The sequence below is a fragment of the Myodes glareolus genome, chromosome X (assembly GCF_982192425.1).
Source record: "Myodes glareolus chromosome X, mMyoGla1.1, whole genome shotgun sequence".
In the NCBI taxonomy this organism is placed as follows: Eukaryota; Metazoa; Chordata; class Mammalia; order Rodentia; family Cricetidae; genus Myodes; species Myodes glareolus.
The window spans coordinates 138,591,920-138,612,897 of NC_142053.1; positions in this window are offsets into that span (position 1 = coordinate 138,591,920).

A 20,978-nucleotide genomic window follows, 5' to 3' on the forward strand; every position below is an offset into this window, starting at 1 on the left:
TTATGTAATTTTGCTATGCTCAAGTTAAAACCTTCCTTTTTATCTAAACAGAAAAGGGGAGGTGATGTGGGATTCCCCTCTGTATGCTGTGAATGCCATTGGTTAATAAAAAAAACTGTCTTGGGCCTGTGTAGGGAATAGAGGTAGGTGGGAAAAACTAATTTGAATGCTGGAAGAAAGAAGGGCAGTGTGAGAGAGACACCCTGTAGCCCCACCGGAGATAGATGTTGGGACTTTAGCCAGTAACCCACAGCCAGGTGGCCATATGCAGATTAATAAAAATGGATTAAATTAATATATAAGAGTTAGCCAATAAGAAGGTAAAGCTAGTGGACCAAACAGAGATTTAAATAATATGGTTTCTTTGTGATTCTTTTGGGGCTTAGCAGCCAGGAGCCAACAAGTGGCTCTCCTCCAACAGAGAAATGCAGACTTTAGATCAGAGAAGCAGTTGAATACTTTAAGTGGGGCTAAATGGGCCATACTAGTAGAAGCATAAAAGACAGTGATGCTGAGGGTGATTTGAATTTTGGGGGCATGCTTCAAGAGATTTCAGGGGAGAAGAATATTTGTTTTTAGTCTAGAGACCAATCTTGTGATAAGCCTTTTGTCTTTGTCTGAAAAGTCTTCCTGAGGCTAAATTAAAGAGCTTTTGGATTAATAATATGTCGGAGGAAATTTCAAACAGTCCAGTTTTGACTATTGTGCAATTATTAGTGTTCACTCTTTGAAGATCTATAATTCAAAGGAGCAAGCTGAGCAAGGAAAATTACAAAATGTACAGTTCATGGAGAAAAGGGACACTAGTAAATGGAATGGAGTTAAATACAGTATTTAGGGAGATAAACAGATCAAATACAAGTCTGATATTAGATACAATAAAGGGAATGGTGACCTCATGTAACATAAAAAGGCCTGCTTGTTCCGATTTCTGTCCCGTCCGACCCCCAGCTGTTTAGTCCCAGAGAAAAAATCACACACAGATCTCTATAAGTTATAAATGCTGATTGGCCTGTTAGGTCAGGCTTCTTACTGACTAACTCTCACATCTTGATTCACCCATTTTTTCTGATCTATGTTAGCCATGTGGCTCAGTACCTTTTTCAGTGGGGCAGCTCACATCCTGCTGCTTCGGTGATCTGGGCAGGAGTGGGAGGAATCAGCTTCCTCCTCCCCAGAATTCTCCTGCTCTCCTTGCATCATTTCCACTTCCTTTCTGGTTTTCCTGCCTATACCTCCTGCCTGGCCAATCAGTGTTTTATTTAAAAATGATTGACAGAATACAGACAATTCTCCTGCACCACTTCCCCCTCTTTTTTTTTAATGTTACAACCTCAGAACAAGACTCCACCCAGTTAAGCTTGCAACTTGTGAAAAGGAATTAAAGAAAAGCTTAGAGCTGGGTGTGATGGCACATACTTTTAATTCTAGCACTCTGGAGGCAGAGGCAGGTGGATCTCCAAATTTGAGCCCAGCCTGGTCTACAGAACAAGTTCCGGGATAGCAAAGTTTAGGCTGTGAAGGAAACTATTGAGAACAGAAAACTGGTGAAGATGTAATTGAATGAAGGTCCATGTTCCAGTCCCAGCAAACAGCAGAACATGGCAGCTTCAACTACGTGGTTCTGGTTTTAGAGTCAAGGATAAAAACAGGGGTTATAGAATCTCCCTCTGTGACTAAAGAAAGTCTCTAAGGACAGACATGTGTCAGGTTGTGTACCTGCATGGGGACCTAGAGAGGCCCTTGTGTGAATCTGTGAAGATGAAGCCTGGATTGCCTTGGACACTCGAAGATGTTGGGGATGCCGGACTCATACTATAATGGCCAAGGAAAGCTGCTAACAGAGAGTGGAACAAAACCAAGAGAGAGAAGTGGGCTGCAATTGACAAAGATGAAAGGAACTAGAGATCTGAAGAGCATTTTGACTATCAGATATGAAGATGAAGAGCTTGGAGTTTGACCAGTTTGCTTTCAATCTTGCTGTGGTCCAGTATTTCCTCACTCCCCTCACTCTTGGAACAATAATATATATCCTATGCCATTATATGTTGAAATTATGTCATCTGGTTTTCTTTTACAGGGTTTTTGATTTTATAGGGGTTTACAATTAAGAGATTGCCATGAGTCTCAGAAGAGACTTTGTACTTTGAAATCTTAAACACAGTTGAGACTGTGATAGACTGTGGGGACTTCTGAAGTTGGACTGAATACAGTTTTGCATTATGATATGGTTACAAGCCTAACAAGATCAGGGAGTGGAATGTGGTATTTTAAAGAAAATGGCCCACATAGTCCTATAGTAAGTGACACTATTAGGAGGCTTTGTTGGAATAGATGTGGCTTTGTTGAAGGAGGTGTGTCACTAGGGACTGGGTTTTTTGAGACCTCAGATGCTCTATCCAGGCCCAGTATGGCAGTCTCTTCCTGATGCCTAGGGATAGAGATGTAGAACTCTCAGCTACCTCTAAAGCACCGTGTCTTCTCATCATGTCAATAAAGAACTAAACCTTCTAACTGTAAGTGAACCACTCCAAATAAATATTTTATTTTAAAAGAGTTGTGCTGATCTTGATGTCTCTTCAAAGAAATATAAAACCTCACTAAGACATTGTACACTAGTGCCAAATGAGTATAGTGATTAGCATAACTTGTCACTAAGAAAGTGTAAGTTATACAATGAGATACACTATACATTTATTAACATGAACTTGAAATTCTACAGACTGATTATATAGTGTTGTTGAGAACACAGAACAATAAAACCACTGGGGGAAAATGTATTTGTAGTTTTTCACCTCTATAGGCCTACCATATGATCCAGGTATTTAACAAAAGAAATGAACTTCAATATCCACAGCAACTAACTTTATTTACAGTAGCTCTGAATTAGAAGCAACCCAGTGTCCATCATAGATAAATGTATCAACAAAATGAGCTAATTAGTTCCTTTTCTATTGCTGTGATAAAACGCTGTAACCAAAAGGAACTTAAGGAAGTGGTTATTACAGTTTCCAGTTCCAGAGAAAGAACAGCCCATCATGGAAGTGAGGAAAAAGCAGGAGGCATGGAGGCATGGAGACAGAAGTACGAAGTTGTGAGCTTACATCTTTAAAGACAAGAATGAAGCAGAGAAATCAAACAGGAAGTAGGCAGTGATTTCAAACACTCCAAATTCACTCCCAGTAACAATTTCTCCACACATGCTAAACTTCCTCAAACAGTGTCTTCAACACGGGACCAAGTGTTCAAATGTCTGAACCTGTGGAGGCATTCTCATTCAAACTACTACAATGGTATACACATACAATAGAGAACTACCTAGTCATGAGAAAAATGGTGCATGTCACATGCAAAGATGCAGATAAAACTCAGTTACACTGAGTGAAAGAATCCAGACCACCTCTTACCACCAAATTCTACAGTATGCATATTTCTATTTATATAAAACTCTTGGACATTCAAATCTTTCTAATCTATTTATCTAAACAAAGTAACATATATAAACTATGACAGAGATTGTTTGGGAGGTGAGCATGAGTAATCTTTGGGAAGTGATGTATCATGATTTTACAAGAACATGCATCTCAAAAATTATCAAAGTGTTTGCTTGCAACATGTGCAGCTTGTGATATGCCAATTATACCTCAAAAGAAGCTATGGATAATTAAGGAAAAGGGTATCAGACCAGAATGATTATAGCTTACATGAAAAGATGATTTAAATAATGAAATGAGAAATTATATGCTCAAGGGCTTAGGGGAAGGCAGCATACAATGTGAACTAATGTTAATAACTATGCTTATTCCTGATCACTTTTATTAAGCATTGATAAAATTCCTGAACACAAACTCAACAAAATTTTTCTTGGAGGATGGAGAGCCTATCCACAATGCTTACACAGTATATGGTAGTTTTCACTCTTTACAGCCATGTTTGGCATCAATCAGAAGGGTATGACACACACTCATCATTCTCCATCCCCATCTTCTGGTCTCTTTCTTAACACCGATTACCTTCTTGCTGTTCTAGGATAATATCTGAGAGCATTATTAGATTCATTATTTATTCAACATATATAATACAGCTGTTTAAATATTTACCACTCCGGTGCATATTCCACTGGAATTAAAATAAAACACACCTAAGTCAAAGTTCCATTTCTAAAAGGTTTATCTGATAAGTCAAACCAAAAAAGACAAGAAAGTTTGGCCTTCAGCTTCAGAATCTAGAAAAATACTATCACCTTGTACAATCAAATGTTTGAAGTCAAGAAGTTTCACAAGACACCTTGTGAAAGTTTAGTTATTTGAGTACCAATTTGTGAATTTAGGGGTGAAATGTTTTATGTCCCATACTGTTGAGCCAGAGGAATCAATATTTTGTTATTAACAGTCAAGGTGTCACATCAACAAATCTGAAAACCTCTATTTAACAGCTCTGGAGAAGAAAAAGCTCCAAAAGCACACCCAAACCAACTTTTCCTTTGCTGTGTTTTCATCTCCTAATCTGTATCAGCAAGACTCTTAACCACTTTTGTTCTGGTGAACACATGAATCCTTGGTCTACACCTGTGCAGGGGAGTTGGACACCTTATATTGGTCCATTTATTATATCCTTTCTCCTTGTCCTGAGGCACTAAATTTGAGAAAACAAAGTTTCCTAGCAAGATAGAGCCCTAAACTTTTGAGCTTAAAGAGGAAACAAGGACCCTGATACTAGAATAACTGTTTGCCTAAGGGCTTTTAATTTTCAGGGAGGTAAAGTACAAGTGTCTGTATCATCTGGGTTTTGCTTTTCTGAATCCTACAGTGAGGAGAGTAGGTACAGTTTTTAAGTAGAGAGTGAAGTAAATGTTATTAGGATGAAGAGGTCTATAGTTGTCAGGCTATACTGAGAACTACTTTGAGCAAAGTCACTCCGTAGTCACTCATTGAACCAACAATCAATGTTAAGTATCAGGCAATGTGCTAAGGGTCAATCAACCTTGAAGATGAAGTCCCTAAACCTGAAGAGAAAACATGTGAATGTAGCATATTTCATGCGTGAACCCATGGGTAAAATATGATTTACATACAGCCATTTTAGAAGCCCTCTTCTATGTATAGCAGCATATTCTTCTCTGTATGCTTTCATAAGTGTGTCTCATGCATGTCTTTTAGGAGTTATTAACACAGTATTGGTGAGTTGGGAAGCATGCATCAAAGTTGGTAATGTAATGCCTTTGCTAGAATCACATGAAATTGCATGGAACAAATGGAGTCATGGGGCCCACACTGATAAATGAGTGAGGATCTCTGAGAGATGGGGCCAAGGAACCTGCACAGCTACTCAGTTCCTATATAGTTCCACACACTAAGTGTGAAAGTGTGATGTTGTATGAACAGGTTATAAGAATGTCTTCAGTGTTTACAATATGATGGTGACCTTTCAGATGCCACAGAAGTACAGATGACTTCCCACGTTCCTCCAAAAGACATATGTTAATACATTGGTATACAGAGCCTCCATGGATGCCCAAACCTGAGGGTGCTAAAGTCCCTTACATAAAATTACATAGTCAGTCTGGCAAGATAGCTCTATAGGTAAAGGTTCTTTCCACCAAAATTAAAGACCTGAGTTTGTTTACTGGGCTCTACATGGTAGAAGGAGAGAACTGATTTCGGAAATTCTCGAAAGTTGTCTCTTGATTTCCACACTTGTATGCATTCATGTCCATGGTATTTCTGTCTCTGTCTCTATCTCTCTCTCACATCCACATGTCATAGTATAAACAAATAAATAAATACATAAAAACAAAATAAAATAGTAATTGTACAGAACCCATGTATATCCTCACTCTGCATTTGTTTCTGGAATAGTCAGAATATAAATGTTTACAAACAGTTATTATTCTTAATTGCTCTAGGGATACTGAATTCTTTTAAAAAAAGAATTGTATGTATTTTTTCCACAAATAATTTTAATCCATTATTGGTTGAATCCACAGATATAGACCCCCACAGTTATAGACAACTAACTGCAAAAGCTTTATAGTGTGTTCCAGTTAATACCTCTGAAATAGAAGTGCTACATCCAGACTGGGGAGGGGCCAGCCTGGTCAGCAGAAAGAGCAGTAGGAAAAAAGGCCTCAAATTTAGGAAATCATCACTCGCATCTCCCTCTACTTCTGTCCACTGGTTTTGCAGTATCAAAAGGGCCATTTTTCTGATTGCTGTACTTTCCGTAATGCAAGGCAGAAATCACATAAATAGACTTTTCTTACCTCAAATATAAAGCTATGCCTTTTCCTGCCTGTCTGATTAGGTCATTGTGAGGTGCCAGCAAAGTAGTCATGATAGTGGCTTGAAAAGAATAGAGGTACTTATCAAGGTCAAAGCAGTCATCTTATTCCTCCATTACCATTTCTTCTTCAGAGAGCATCTGAAAGCAAGTAATGGCTTACCTATTTGGCAAGTAGGAGGAGGACTTAGCTGGCTTTCTCTTCCTGTAATTCCCCTACTGGTCATTCCCCTTCCTCAAGCAAACTCTGGAATGCATGGGGGCCACAATAGGCGTGATTCCTGGAGCAAGGGCCATTTTGAGAGTCCTACTGTCTCTGTCTCCTGTGACACTAAATTCCTCTTTAAAGTGAGAAAAGCTGTGTGGTGAAACTGTTGGAATTATTATCCAGTGTTTATACTGGGCAATAGGAAACAGGAACTTGTTGCCATAGAGACAAGGTTTCTTTTGAGTCTTTTTCCCCCCTCCTCTGCAACCCTTTGGTGTCACAAGGACAAAAGAGTATGATATTTGTTATCAATGGCTACATAATAAATTATTTTAAATTGTAATAGTTACAAACAATAGATATTTATTATCTCTCAGCTATTTCTGTGGTTTAGTAATCTTGGACCTACTTCCTGGATTTTGGGTTAGGTTTTTCAAAAGGCTGCAGTCAAGATGGCTTATCATATGTCAGATGGTCCACAAAGGATCTGGGGGAAGGATCAGCTTCCAAGCACACTTGTTCCACACTTGGCGGACTTCAGTTTGGTTGTAGGGGACTACTGGACTGAGGTTGCTTCAAGATAGGCCTTATTGCCTCAGCTGTTGACACGACACATCCACATACAAGTTTTTCTACTCTTTGAATCAGGAGGGAGGGGGGATGGACAGAGAGACAGAGACAAAGGGAGACAGAAAGAGAGAGGATATTTTGTTCTTAATCTCTAAAGGAATCCCCCCATGAGGTACATGTCTGACTAAATGGTTCCTGACCCACAATAGCTCAAATTAATTTGGGGTTGGGCATTGTATTTGTGTCAAAATGGTATGATTGCAACTCATAAAAAAGCATGTTTTGAATTTGGATCTTTTTTTCTTCCTGGCCCGGTGATATGATTCCAGCTTCCCTAGTGATGCTGGGTCTCAGCAGGAGCTGCCGCTCCCTATCAGTCTTGAGAACATGAGGGAAAACAACAGAAACAACAGTTTAGAATCTACAGCATGTGCTATTGCTAAAATGAGATGGGTCATAGGTTGCATGTATTTGAGGCATTTTCATACACAATATTTTTAACTTACAGTGGCTTGATTCATCAGCATGGAAATTCATCACAAGTGGAGAAGCACCTGCAAGAAAAAAAACATATCACCATGTCTAGCCCATATTCCCAGGGAGAAGAGTATAGAAGCTAATGAATATTAGGAGGCAGAAACCATTGTGGGCCTTCTAATAGGTTGTTAGGAGTTTGCTCATTAATGAACAATATTTTCTGTATATCTTCTCTGTGTAGAAGATAGCCAAGAGTGTTCAAAGAGTACAGAATGTTCTCAAAGTTCAAAGTATGTGTCCTCTCATGCTGTTTTTACAGGAGACCTATATTTATTTACTAAATTTTTGACAATAGTTATTTCAAAAGGCATGTAACAGTTATCTGCATATATCAAATGTCTTAGTCTAGGTAATTATATTGGGAGGTTTCCCATGAGTACATGGTAGAATGTATAGAGGTAGCAATATAGAGCCTGACAGTCATTATTGACAAATCAAGGAGTTTGAAACTTAAATCCTTATTCAATTGCTAGTAGCTGTGTGACTTTGATAATAAGTTCATTTTTCTATCTCAATCAGTAAATCTAAATGCTCAGAATTGAAATTGTATATCTATCATAGGGTTATTATAGTGATGAAAGGATAGCACATATTTCAAAAGAGAAGTTGTAAGTACCATAGCAGGTACTCAGGAAATTTCATGTTATCATATGATTCATTGAGATTTGTTTGTTTATTTTTTGAGACAAGTTGTCACAGACTTGTCTTAAATTCACTATATTAACTCAGCCTAACAATGAGTTTATAGAAATCCTCCTGCTTCAAGTGCTGGAATTACAAGCATGAGCTTCATTGCTTTGAATTTTCTGAGATCAAATAGGAAGAAGGTCAATATTTAGGAATCTGAAATTTGTGCTTCTTTTGCCATGAGTTTGACTTCCCTATACTACGGTATTATACTTTTATTTTTTCATTATAGTAAGAATTCACACATGACATCTTTTGTGAGCCAACACTTACATTTTTTGACACATTCCTTTGCAAAACCCACCAATATTATTTTATGGCGACCCTTTTTTAGGTAAATATGATGCACTAGACAAGAAATTTGACTCCTGAAATCATGGAGAGTGATTTATGTACAATGGCAGGCCAAAATGAGCTGGTTTCCCTTGCTAATATAAAACAAGTATTGGGAATTTTGGCCATTCTTGTACCTGACCATGCTCACTTAAAAGGTGATTTGTTCTGATTCATTTCTCTATATGTTCTGACTTTCCCATTACTTTCTCGTGAGCAGACATCACTCCAAGTTTTCTTAAGCCAATTGTCCAGGGTCAAGTCTCTAAGAGTCTTTGGCAAATGCTTTGTTAGTATATTTTAATGAGGTTTTCATTATTCTTTATAGCAGAGTCAGTGCTTACATTCTCTGCTGATTTTATTTCTGCTTCAGTCTTGGGATTTTTCACTGTGCTTTCTACACTATCCTCATTTTTTTCACCTATATCTTATGTCATAGAGTGGGTGGAGCAGAATAAATATCCCCTATTGTGATGAGTCTTCTCAGGAACCTTGTAGCTTAGCAGTCAAGTGCGGAAGTTCTTTTGGGCTCTGCTTCATTTGATACCCTTAGTTACCTAGGACATATGGAATGATCTGTTTTTTTGTTGTTAGTTTGAGAGCTTAAGAGATAATAGATTATTCTTAACTTCTGCTAGCTACCAGTACCTAAACAATATAGTTGCTTATGATAACAGCAGTATCTTGTTAAAAGGAAACTAGGCTTCAGCCAGTTCCTGTTATAAACAAAGACACTTGCTGTGGTTTTCAATGTCTTCACCATGTCTCAGGCTGAATTTTAATCTCAGTTCTGAGGTGCTGAGATGGTGTAAATTTACAAAGTAAGTTGCCTGGAAGTAGATTTTTGAGAGTTCCTTTCATGTTGATGTGATCAAATTACCTGATAGGAACAACATAAGAAACAAAGGTTCTTTAGACTCACAGTTTTAGAGGAATTTCAGTCTATCAAGTTAAGGAGGACACCATGATTGTGGGTCTGTACAGTGGAAACATCTCTCTTCATGATGGATGGAGGAAGCAGAGTGATCATGCTAGAAGAGAGGTAAGTATAACCCACAAAGACTTTCAGTCTATATAGCCTTAAATAGCACTAAAGGCTATTTAAATCATGGGACTGATGGATATTCTAGGTTCAGAGCATAGCTGATAGTAATTACAGTTGAATGGGGCCATAGGGCTGAAGGTTTATTACAATTGCACCATGACTTTTTTAGAAAAGCTAGAACAATGCTAAGATGTTCTGCCTGCCTTGCTGTGTGAAATTCTGCATCACTCTGAGACTCTAGAAAGTCCCCATCAGCAAGGAGGACTTGACCAGATGTGTCCTACAACTTCCTAGGCTTCAAAAACATGGGCTGAGTAGACCTTTATTTTATAAATTACTCATACAGCGATGTTGTTATGTAATCAGAGACTGCTCATTCATTTCCCAACTGCTCAAACCCAAATAATCACACAGATACTATATTAATTACAACACTGCTTAACCTATTAGCAGACTTCTTATTGAATAGCTCTTACATCTTTAAATAACCCATTTCTATTATTTTGTGTATTACCACAAGGCTGTGGCTTAATGGATAATGTTCCAGTGTGTGTTCTTCTTCAAGAGCTACATGGTGTCTCTCTGACTTTGCTTATTCTCTATATCTCTGATTGGATTTCCCACCTGGTTTTATTCTTCCTTGCCATAGGCCAAAAGTAGCTTTTTAATTAACCAATGGTATTCACAGCATACAAAGGGGAATTCCACATCATTGTTAGACCAAGAAAAAGCAGATTAGGACAATATTCTTCCAGAAACTGGGGCAACTAAACTGGGACTTCATCCAGACATTTTAGAACACTTAGTATTTAGAATTTTTGAGATTAAATTTGGCCTCTTCTTTATTCTGAATGAGTCACACCTTGTGTGGAAACATTGAGGCCAAATGCCAAAGGACTCAACAAATTATTGAATGCCTACCATTTGCCAAGCTGAATCCAATACTTTACTTGGTTAGTTTATGTAATGCATAAATGAATTTTGTGAATTAGGTATTACTGTCCTATACTTTAGATGAGAACAGCGAAGTCCATAAAGGCTCAAGGATTCTACATACATGGTTGATAGAAGATTTTATCTCATGTATGTGTGAATCCAAAACTTTAGTCCAACTATGCTGATCTGAAGAGCACTTTATTGACGACCAGCTACAAGACATACTAAATTACTAAAATATTTTGGTCCTTAGGTTTTAATTATACAAATTATGACAACAACCTTGAGGGGTATTTTATTGTTTATTATTATTTTATTATTCTCTCTATTTTATGTACAAAAATGACACATGGAATTCTTATTATCACAGAAGTTTTGTATGATAATGTCAGTACGTGAAGGCAGGTATGTTTCAATAAGTATACCTAACCTGTATTTACCAACTGCATTAGTCAGCTTTCTATTATTGCAACAGATAACCCGGGATAAACAACTCTGAGGGCAGCATTGTCTGTTTATACTCACTGTTTATTGCTTTGGGCCTTTGATAGTATAGTACATTATGACAATGAGAGCTTCTGGTGGAGGATGCTAATGAATTCACTGCCCCCCAAAACGAAAGAAAGACATGGAGCAGGGAATTGGCGCACAGAAAACCCATCTAGAGAACACTTTCAAGTGGCCCCACAAGCTCCTAGTAGCACCATAGACTGGCAACTAAGACTTTAGTTAGTGGGCCTTTGAAGGCTATTTAAATAAATTTGCTTAATTAATTAAGGTAGTTATAAATCTCTATACTTCAGTTATCTATTAATAAATAACAAACTACTCCCAAAATTTAGCAGATGGAATCATTTCATTTTGTTCAAATTTTATGATTCAGAAATTCATTAGGTGTCAAATTGGGTATCAGTGTAACTAGGGCTGAAAGGTGTATTTTCAAGGTAATTTTCCTAGGAAATCTCCCTATCCTATACCACTTTGATTCCTGTTCTTCTTTGATCCATTCATGTAGCATTTCAACATTTATGGAATTTAGCCTTCATTTGTTTAAATCAAAAGGGTCAAATCTGTTTAATGGGTAAGCATAGGACTAGATGTAATTTCTACAGAACAGTAGAACAAACTATAGTCTCTCTTTTGCAGCTATTCTGATGACTGTATGTGATGTTTCTCACCTTTTTATGTGCCCATAACTTTTAACACTATTTTTACTTATTTTCATTGAAAATAGATTCTTGGCTACGCCATCCCAGCTTTCTGCCTGGAAGCTCCACCCTTCCCCTCTCCCTTTTTCGGGGCTTAAATTCCTCCATCTCAGCCGGGGTGGGTGCCACGGGCCAGGACAGGCGGTGAGTGCAAAGGGACGGGAGTCCCTTTGTTCTAATAGCCGGCCTGCAGCAAGCTAAGACTGCAGGCAGGGAGACTTCTGACCAGCGAGTGGCTCTGATCCTGTACCAGAAGATACAATGGAGGGGTAAGTGTGTTGTTCCTGACCACCACACAAGTCCGGTTAGGAAACACACAATATTCCCGCCATCCTTATCTCCCTGGCTACTCCAAAGGGGCAGCTTCCCCCAGCTAAACCCTCTCTCCTGCTATGCCATCCCAGCTTTCTGCCTGGAACCTCTACCCTTCCCCTCTCCCTTTTTCGGGGCTTAAATTCCTCCATCTCAGTCGGGGTGGGCACCGCGGGCCGGACAGGCGGTGAGTGCAAAGGGACGGTGGTCCCTTTGTTCTAATAGCCTGCCTGCAGCAAGCTAAGGCTGCAGGCAAAGTGATTCCTGGATTGCAAGGGGCACTAATCCAGTAGAAGAAGACCCAGCGGAGGGAAGAGCCATTGGAGAGCATCTGAAGGAAGAGATGGGCAGGCGCCAAGGCAAGAATTCCTCCAACAATCTGAAAAACAACATGAAAACACCAGATCCCAGCGATCTTACGACAGAAGGACTTGAACACCCTATTCCGGAAGAAGTGGAAAACAGTGTCATTATGAAAGCAATAGAGTCTCTTAAACAGAGTATGAATAACTCACTTAAAGAAATAGAAGAGAAATATAACAAAAAGATGGAAGAAATGAGTAAAGAAATGGAAGACAAATATAACAAAAAGTTTGAAGAAATGAGTAAATTCGTAAATGATACCCTGGGAAACCAAGAAAAAACAATCAAACAGGTAATGGAATCAGTTCAAGAATTGAAAACTGAAATGGAGGCAATGAAGAAAACACAAACCGAGGGCCGGCTGGATATGGAAAATCTAGGTAAACAAACAGAGACTTCAGGAACAAGCATAACCAATAGAATACAAGAGATAGAAGAACGAATCTCAGAATATGAAGACACCATAGAGAAAATAAACGCCCTGACCAAAGAAAACAGCAAATCCAACAAATTCTCATCACAAAACATTCAGGAAATATGGGACATAATAAAAAAACCAAATCTAAGAATAATAGGAGTAGAAGAAGGAAAAGAATTGCAGATCAAAGGTCCAGAAAATATACTCAACAAAATTATAGAAGAAAACTTTCCCATCCTAAAGAGGGATATTCCTATGAAGGTGCAAGAAGCATACAGAACACCGAATAGACTGGATCAGAAAAAAACATCCCCTCACCATATAATAATCAAAACACAAAGCATTCAGATTAAAGAAAGGATATTAAGAGCTGCAAAGGAAAAAGGTCAAGTAACCTATAAAGGTAAACCTATCAGACTTACACCAGACTTCTCTATGGAAACCATGAAAGCCAGAAGGTCCTGGATAGAGGTACTGCAGAAACTAAGGGACCATGGATGCAAGCCCAGACTACTATACCCAGCCAAGCTTTCATTCACTATCAACGGAGAAAACAAAATATTCCAGGATAAAAACAAATTTAAAAATATATAACTACTAATACAGCCTTACAGAGAATATTAGAAGGAAAATTATATCCCAAGGAATCCAACATTGCCAACACTGCCTACAATAACTCAGACATCTAGCGACCCTTCACTAGCACAACTCAAAGAAGGAAAACACATACACTCTACTACCCAAAAAAAAAAAATGACCGGAGTCAACAACCACTGGTCATTAATATCTCTTAATGTCAATGGACTCACTTCACCTATAAAGAGGCACAGACTTAGAGATTGGATACAAAAACAGGATCCAACATTCTGCTGTTTACAAGAAACATACCTCCATCACAAAGACAGACACCTACTCAGAGTAAAGAGTTGGGAAAAGGTTTTCCAAGCAAATGGACCTAAGAAACAAGCGGGTGTGGCCATTCTAATATCTAACAAAATCAACTTCAAACTAAAACCAATCAGAAGAGATGGAGATGGACATTTCATACTCATAACAGGAACAACTCATCAGGAAGAAGTCTCAATCCTGAATATCTATGCCCCTAATATAAAGGCACCCACATATGTAAAAGAAACTCTTCTAGAACTCAAGGCAGTCATCAAACCACACACACTAATAGTAGGAGACTTCAACACTCCTCTCTCACCAATGCACAGGTCAATCAGACAGAAACCAAACAGAGAATTAAGAGATTTATTGGAGGTATTGAATCAAATGGACTTAACAGACATCTATAGAACACTCCACCCAAATAGGAAAGAATATACCTTCTTCTTTGCAGTTCATGGAACCTTCTCGAAGATTGACCACATACTCGGTAACAAAGCAAACTTCCACAGATACAAAAAAATATTAGTAACCACCTGTGTCTTGTCAGAACACCATGGAATAAAATTAGAATTCAACAACAATGCTACCCCCAGGAAGTCAACAAACTCATGGAAGTTGAACAGTCAACTACTAAATCACCCCTGGGTCAAGGAAGAAATTAAGAAAGAAATTAAAGTCTTCCTTGAATTTAATGAAAACAAAGACACAACATACTCAAACCTATGGGACACTATGAAAGCAGTGCTAAGAGGAAAGTTCATAGCAATAGGTGCCCAAATAAAGAAAATGGAGAAAGCACACATTGGAGACTTAACAGCACACTTGAAAGCTCTAGAAAAAAAAGAAGCTGATTCACTCAGGAGGAGTAGAAGACTGGAAATAATCAAACTGAGGGCTGAAATAAACAAAATAGAAACACAGAAAACAATCCAAAGAATCAATGTATCAAACAGCTGGTACTTGGAGAAAATCAAGAAGATTGACAAACCCCTATCCAAACTAATCAAACGGCAGAGAGAAAACATGCAAATTAATAGGATCAGAAATGAAAAGGGGGACATAACCACAGACACAGAGGAAATTCAGAGAATCATTAGATCTTACTACGAAAGTTTATATGCCACAAAGTTGGAAAATGTAAAAGAAATGGACATATTTTTAGATAAGTACCATATACCAAAGTTGAACCAAGACCAGGTGAACAATCTAAATAGACCTGTTAGTCGTGAAGAACTAGAAGCTGTTATCAAAAATATCCCTACCAAAAAAAGCCCAGGACCAGATGGTTTCAATGCAGAATTCTTCCAGAACTTCCAGGGAGAGCTAATACCTATACTCCTTAATGTATTCCACAGTATAGAAACAGAAGATTCATTGCCAAACTCCTTTTATGAAGCTACAGTTACCCTAATACCAAAACCACACAAAGACACAACCAAGAAAGAGAATTACAGGCCAATCTCACTCATGAACATCGATGCGAAAATTCTCAATAAAATCATGGCAAACCGAATCCAGGAACACATTAGAAAAATTATCCATTATGATCAAGTAGGCTTCATCCCAGAGATGCAGGGCTGGTTCAACATACGCAAATCTATCAATGTAATCCATCATATAAATAAACTGAAAGAAAAAAATCATATGATCATTTCATTGGATGCTGAAAAAGCATTTGACAAAATTCAACACCCATTTATGATAAAGGTGTTGGAGAGACTGGGGATACAAGGATCATACCTAAATATAATAAAAACAATATACAGCAAGCCGACAGCTAACAACAAATTGAATGGAGAGAAACTCAAAGCCTTTCCACTAAAATCAGGAACACGACAAGGCTGTCCACTCTCTCCATACCTCTTCAATATAGTGCTTGAAGTTCTAGCAATAGCAATAAGACAACATAAGGAGATCAAGGGGATTCGAATTGGATAGGATGAAGTTAAACTTTCGTTATTTGCTGACGATATGATAGTGTACATAAGTGACCCCAAAAACTCTACCAAAGAACTCCTACAGCTGATAAACACCTTTAGTAACGTGGCAGGATACAAGATCAACTCCAAAAAATCAGTGGCCCTCCTATACACAAAGGATAAAGAAGCAGAGAGGGAAATCAGAGAAACATCATGTTTCACGATAGCCACAAATAGCATAAAGTATCTTGGGGTTACTCTAACCAAGGAAGTGAAAGACCTATTTGACAAGAACTTTAAGTCTTTGAAGAAAGAAACTGAGGAGGATACCAGAAAATGGAAAGACCTCCCCTGCTCTTGGATTGGGAGAATCAACATAGTAAAAATGGCAATTCTACCAAAAGCAATCTATAGATTCAATGCAATCCCCATCAAAATCCCATCAAACTTCTTCACAGACCTTGAGAGAACAATAATCAAGTTTATATGGCAAAACAAAAAACCCAGGATAGCCAAAACAATCTTATACAATAAAGGAACTTCAGGAGGCATTACCATCCCTGACTTCAAACTCTATTACAGAGCTACAGTATGAAAACAGCTTGGTATTGGCATAAGAACAGAGAAATCGACCTTTGGAATCGAATAGAAGACCCGGATATTAACCCACAAACCTATGAGCACCTAATTTTTGACAAGGGAGCTAAAGGTATACAATGGAAGAAGGAAAGCATCGTTAACAAATGGTGCTGGCATAACTGGATGTCAACCTGTAGAAGGATGAAAGTAGATCCATACCTATCACCATGCACAAAACTCAGGTCCAAATGGATTAAAGACATCAACATTAATCCATCCACTTTGAACCTGATAGAAGAGAAAGTGGGAAGTAATCTACAAGATATAGGCACAGGAGGCCTCTTCCTAAGTAGGACCCCAGTAGCACAGACAATAAGAGAAACAATGAATAAATGGGATCTACTGAAACTGAGAAGCTTCTGTAAAGCAAAGGACACTGTCAGTAAGACAAAAAGGCTGCCTTCTGACTGGGAGAACATCTTCACCAACCCCTCATCAGACAAAGGTCTGATCTCCAAAATATACAAAGAACTCAAGAAACTAGACACTAAAACTCTAATTAACCCAATTAAAAAATGGGGTACTGAACTGAACAGAGAATTCACAACAGATGAACTTCGAATGGCCAGAAGACACTTAAGGTTGTGCTCAACCTCCTTAGCGATCAGGGAAATGCAAATCAAAACCACTTTGAGATACCATCTTACACCTGTCAGAATAGCTAAAGTCAAAAACACCAACGATAGCCTATGCTGGAGAGGATGTGGGGTGAGGGGAACACTCATCTATTGTTGGTGGAAATGCAAACCTGTGCAGCCACTGTGGAAATCAGTGTGGCGGTTTCTCAGGAAACTGGGAGTCAACCTCCCTCAGGACCCAGCAATTCCACTCTTGGGAATTTACCCTAGAGATTCCCTAGCATACTACAAAAGCATTTGTTCAGCTATGTTCATAGCAGCACTATTTGTAATAGCCAGAACCTGGAAACAGCCTAGGTGCCCCTCAATAGAAGAATGGTTAAAAAAGGTTTGGAACATTTACACATTAGAGTTTTACTCAGCGGTAAAAAACAATGACATCTTGAATTTTGCATGCAAATGGATGGAAATAGAAAACGCTTTACTGAGTGAGGTAAGCCAGACCCAAAAAGAGGAACACGGTATGTATTCACTCATAAGTGGATTCTAACCATAATTAAAGGTCTTTGAGCCTATTATTCGTGATCCTAGAGAAGCTAAATAAGATGAACCTGATGAAGATTATTTAGCTATCCGCCAGGAGGTAGGAAATAGTCAAGAGTCCCAGGTAACCTCGGGTGCATGGTGGGGGGGTGGGAGGGTTGTTGGAAGGGGAGAGGGTTAGAGAGAAGGGAGTAGGGGAGGAATGGGGAAAGCTCGGTTGACCGGGATGGGGGGGAGGGAGGTAGGATGAATATGGGATCAGGGAAGGATATATTTCAACTAAGGGAATCATTTTTGGGTTTACAGGAGACTTGATTATATATGGGATCCCAGGTCCAAGGAGAGATCCCCAGATTGTTCTCTGGACAGAGGAGAGGGTGCCTGAACTGGCCTTGGCCCATAACCGTACTGATGAATATTTTGCTCATCACCATAGATCCTTCATCTGGCGTTGGATGGCGATACAGACGGAGACCCACATTGGAGCACCGGACTGAGCCCCCCAAGGTCCAAATGAGGAGCAGAAGGACGAAGAAAATGAAAAAGGAAATAAGGACTGCGAGGGATGCTATCACCCACTGATACAAGGGGACGGATCTAATGAGAGTTTACCAAGGCCAGTTGGACTGTGACTGATCGAGGACGTGATCCAACCAGATTCTCTGAATGTGGCTGGCCCGGAGTCTTTCTGAAAAGCCATTGACAATGACACTTTGGCTTGTTTCCTCTGCATATACTGGATTTTGGGGATCCAGTCTGTTTGGATACTCACCTTCCTGGACCTGGAGGGAGGGGAGAGGAGCTTGAACTTCTCACATGGCAGGAAACCCTGACTGCCCTAAGGGACGAAGAGGGAAGAGGAGAGGGAGTGGGGGGAGTGGGAGGGTGTTGGGAAGAGGGGCGTAAATGGAAACTTTTATAATTTAATAAAATTACTTTAAAAAAAAAAGAGATTCTTTTCATAACCTGATTATAATTTTCCCTTTCTGTACTCTTCCAAGTTCCTAACCTATTTTTGTTGTTGTTTTTACTTTTTACTCTTTGGCTCTTTTAGGGAGCCCATCACCCAACTCCCAAATAAGTACACATGAAAGCTTATTCTTTCTTATGAATTTCCTGCCTTAGCTTGGCATTTTTCTAGCCAGCTTGTTAAAACTTAGATCATCCTATCCACCTTTGGCCTCTAAGCTTTTATCTTTATACTATATGCCTTTCTTTACTTCTTACTCCGTGACTTGCTCTGTAGCTGGCTGGCCCCTGGAGTCCTCCTTCTTTTCTTCCTCCTAGATCTTTCTTTTTCCTTCTGTTTATCCTGTCTGCCAGCCCTGCCTATCCTTTCATTCTATCCTTACTTTGGTTTTCTAACACAGATTCACAAAGTTGAACAAATGAAATATAAAAGAATACATCTTTGCATCTTTAAACAAATGTTCCACAGCAAGAACAAATGTAACACATCTTAAATATATTCTATAACCCTTCCTTCCTCTCTTGATCCACTTCTTTTCTCTCTTTCATTAGGAAAGAGCAGGTTTCAAAGGGATATCCAAACGTGACAAAATAATATAATAAGATGAAGCAAAAACTTTCTTATTGAAATTGGACATGGCACCCCAACAGGAGAAAGAGTCCCTAATGCAGGCAACAGATACAGAGATCCACTTGTTCTCATAGTCACATTCCCATAAAAACTAAACTAATAGATATAATTATGCAGAAACCCTGGTTTAGACGCATGTAGGCTGTGTGCTTGCTGCTTCAGTCTCAGTGAGCTCTTATGCATCTTGCTTAGTTGATTCAGAGGGCCTTGTTATCCTGGTGTCTTCTGTCCCCTCATGTTCTTACAGTTTTTATGCCTCCTCATCCATGGGATTCACTGAGCTCTGAGGGGAAGGATTTGATGGAGACTTCCAATTTAGATGCTATCTCTGCACAATGTCTGGCTGTTGGTTTCTGTATCTGTTCCTACCTTCTTCTGGAAGCCTCTCTGTTGATTATTGACTTTTTATAGACCAGTTGTGTTTGGTTTTACTTCAAGTCTCTAGGATATCTAGTCTCTGGTTCTTGGTTACCCAAACAGTGCCATGTAAACTAACCCATTTCTATTAATCTATGTACTATCACTGGTAAAGGTTCTAGGCATCTTTCTCCTCTGGCTGTTACATGGTTTCTCTCTGACTCTGCCTACTCTCTCTCTCTATCTCTTCCAGCCTGGCTATATTCTGCCCTGCTATAGGCTGAAGCAGCTTCTTTATTAAGCAATGCTATTAAAACATATTCATAGCATACAGAAGTGAATCCCACATCAAGGTACTCCCACAAGTTTTGTACCCACATTGCCCTAGCATATTTTGCAGACTGGACAGATCAAACTTTATAGATAAAGGTTTTGTGGTTGGGTTTTTGTCTACATTTCACTTTCAGTAGTCTACACAGTACCTTCCTGAACCAAAGAGAATAAAATGTAGGGGGGTAAAGGCTTCATGACCAGCTTGACTTCTCCATGTTCAGTGAGTTGTGTGAATGATGTAATTAGCAATGCCCCCCACCATCAGTATTTAGAGAGTAACCCTTTGTCTTAGCATCAGCCTGGGTTGTTTGGGATTTCCATGGGATCTCTTTGGCCAACAACTCAATTAAATGCAAGTCAGTTTCTCCACTGGAAACCAAACTTTTTCAACTTGTAGCCTTCACCAGGCTACATGAGATGGCCAGTTGAGACTCTGTGGCTCTTGTTACTAGGAATCCACACTAAGTCCACCTTTGTAGATTAGAGGAACTTTTCATTGTTATAGGTTTCCACACCACTCCCCATATTCTCCCCAATTCCAGCCATCTCTCCCCGTATTCTCTTCCTCCACTCTATCTCCTCTCCAACTTGAAGCTTCCTATTCCTGGCCCCACCTGCTCCAGTGCTCCCATAAAATCTATTTTATTTTCCTTTCCTGGGAGATATCTGTGCCCCCACCCTTAGCCCCCTTTTCTTTACCTAACCTCTCTGATTTTACAGACCTTGCTTAGATATTTATTTAATGGTTCATATCCACTTTTAAGTGAATTCATACTGTATTTGTCTGAGTTACCTCTCTGAGGATGATTTTTCTAGTTCCATCTATTTTCTTGCAAATTTAATGATGTCATTTTTTAAATACCTGAGTAAATGTAGCACATTTTTAAAATCCATTCTTTGGTTGAAGAACATTAAATTGCTTCCAGTTTCTAGCTATTATGAATAAAGCTGCTATGAAAATAATTAAACAAGTGTCCTTGTGGTAGGATGAATTTTCTTTTGGGTATATGATATAGATGGGTCTTGAGGAAGATTCATTCCCAATTTTCTGAGAAGTTGCCATATTTATATATCATTTTTATAGTGGTTGTACAAGTTTGCACACCCCCCAGCAATGGAAGGATGTTCCCCTTGCTTCACATCCTCGTCAGCATGAGCTGTCACCCATGTTATTGATCCTAGCCATTGTGACATGTGTAGGATGAAATCTTAAAGTAGTTTT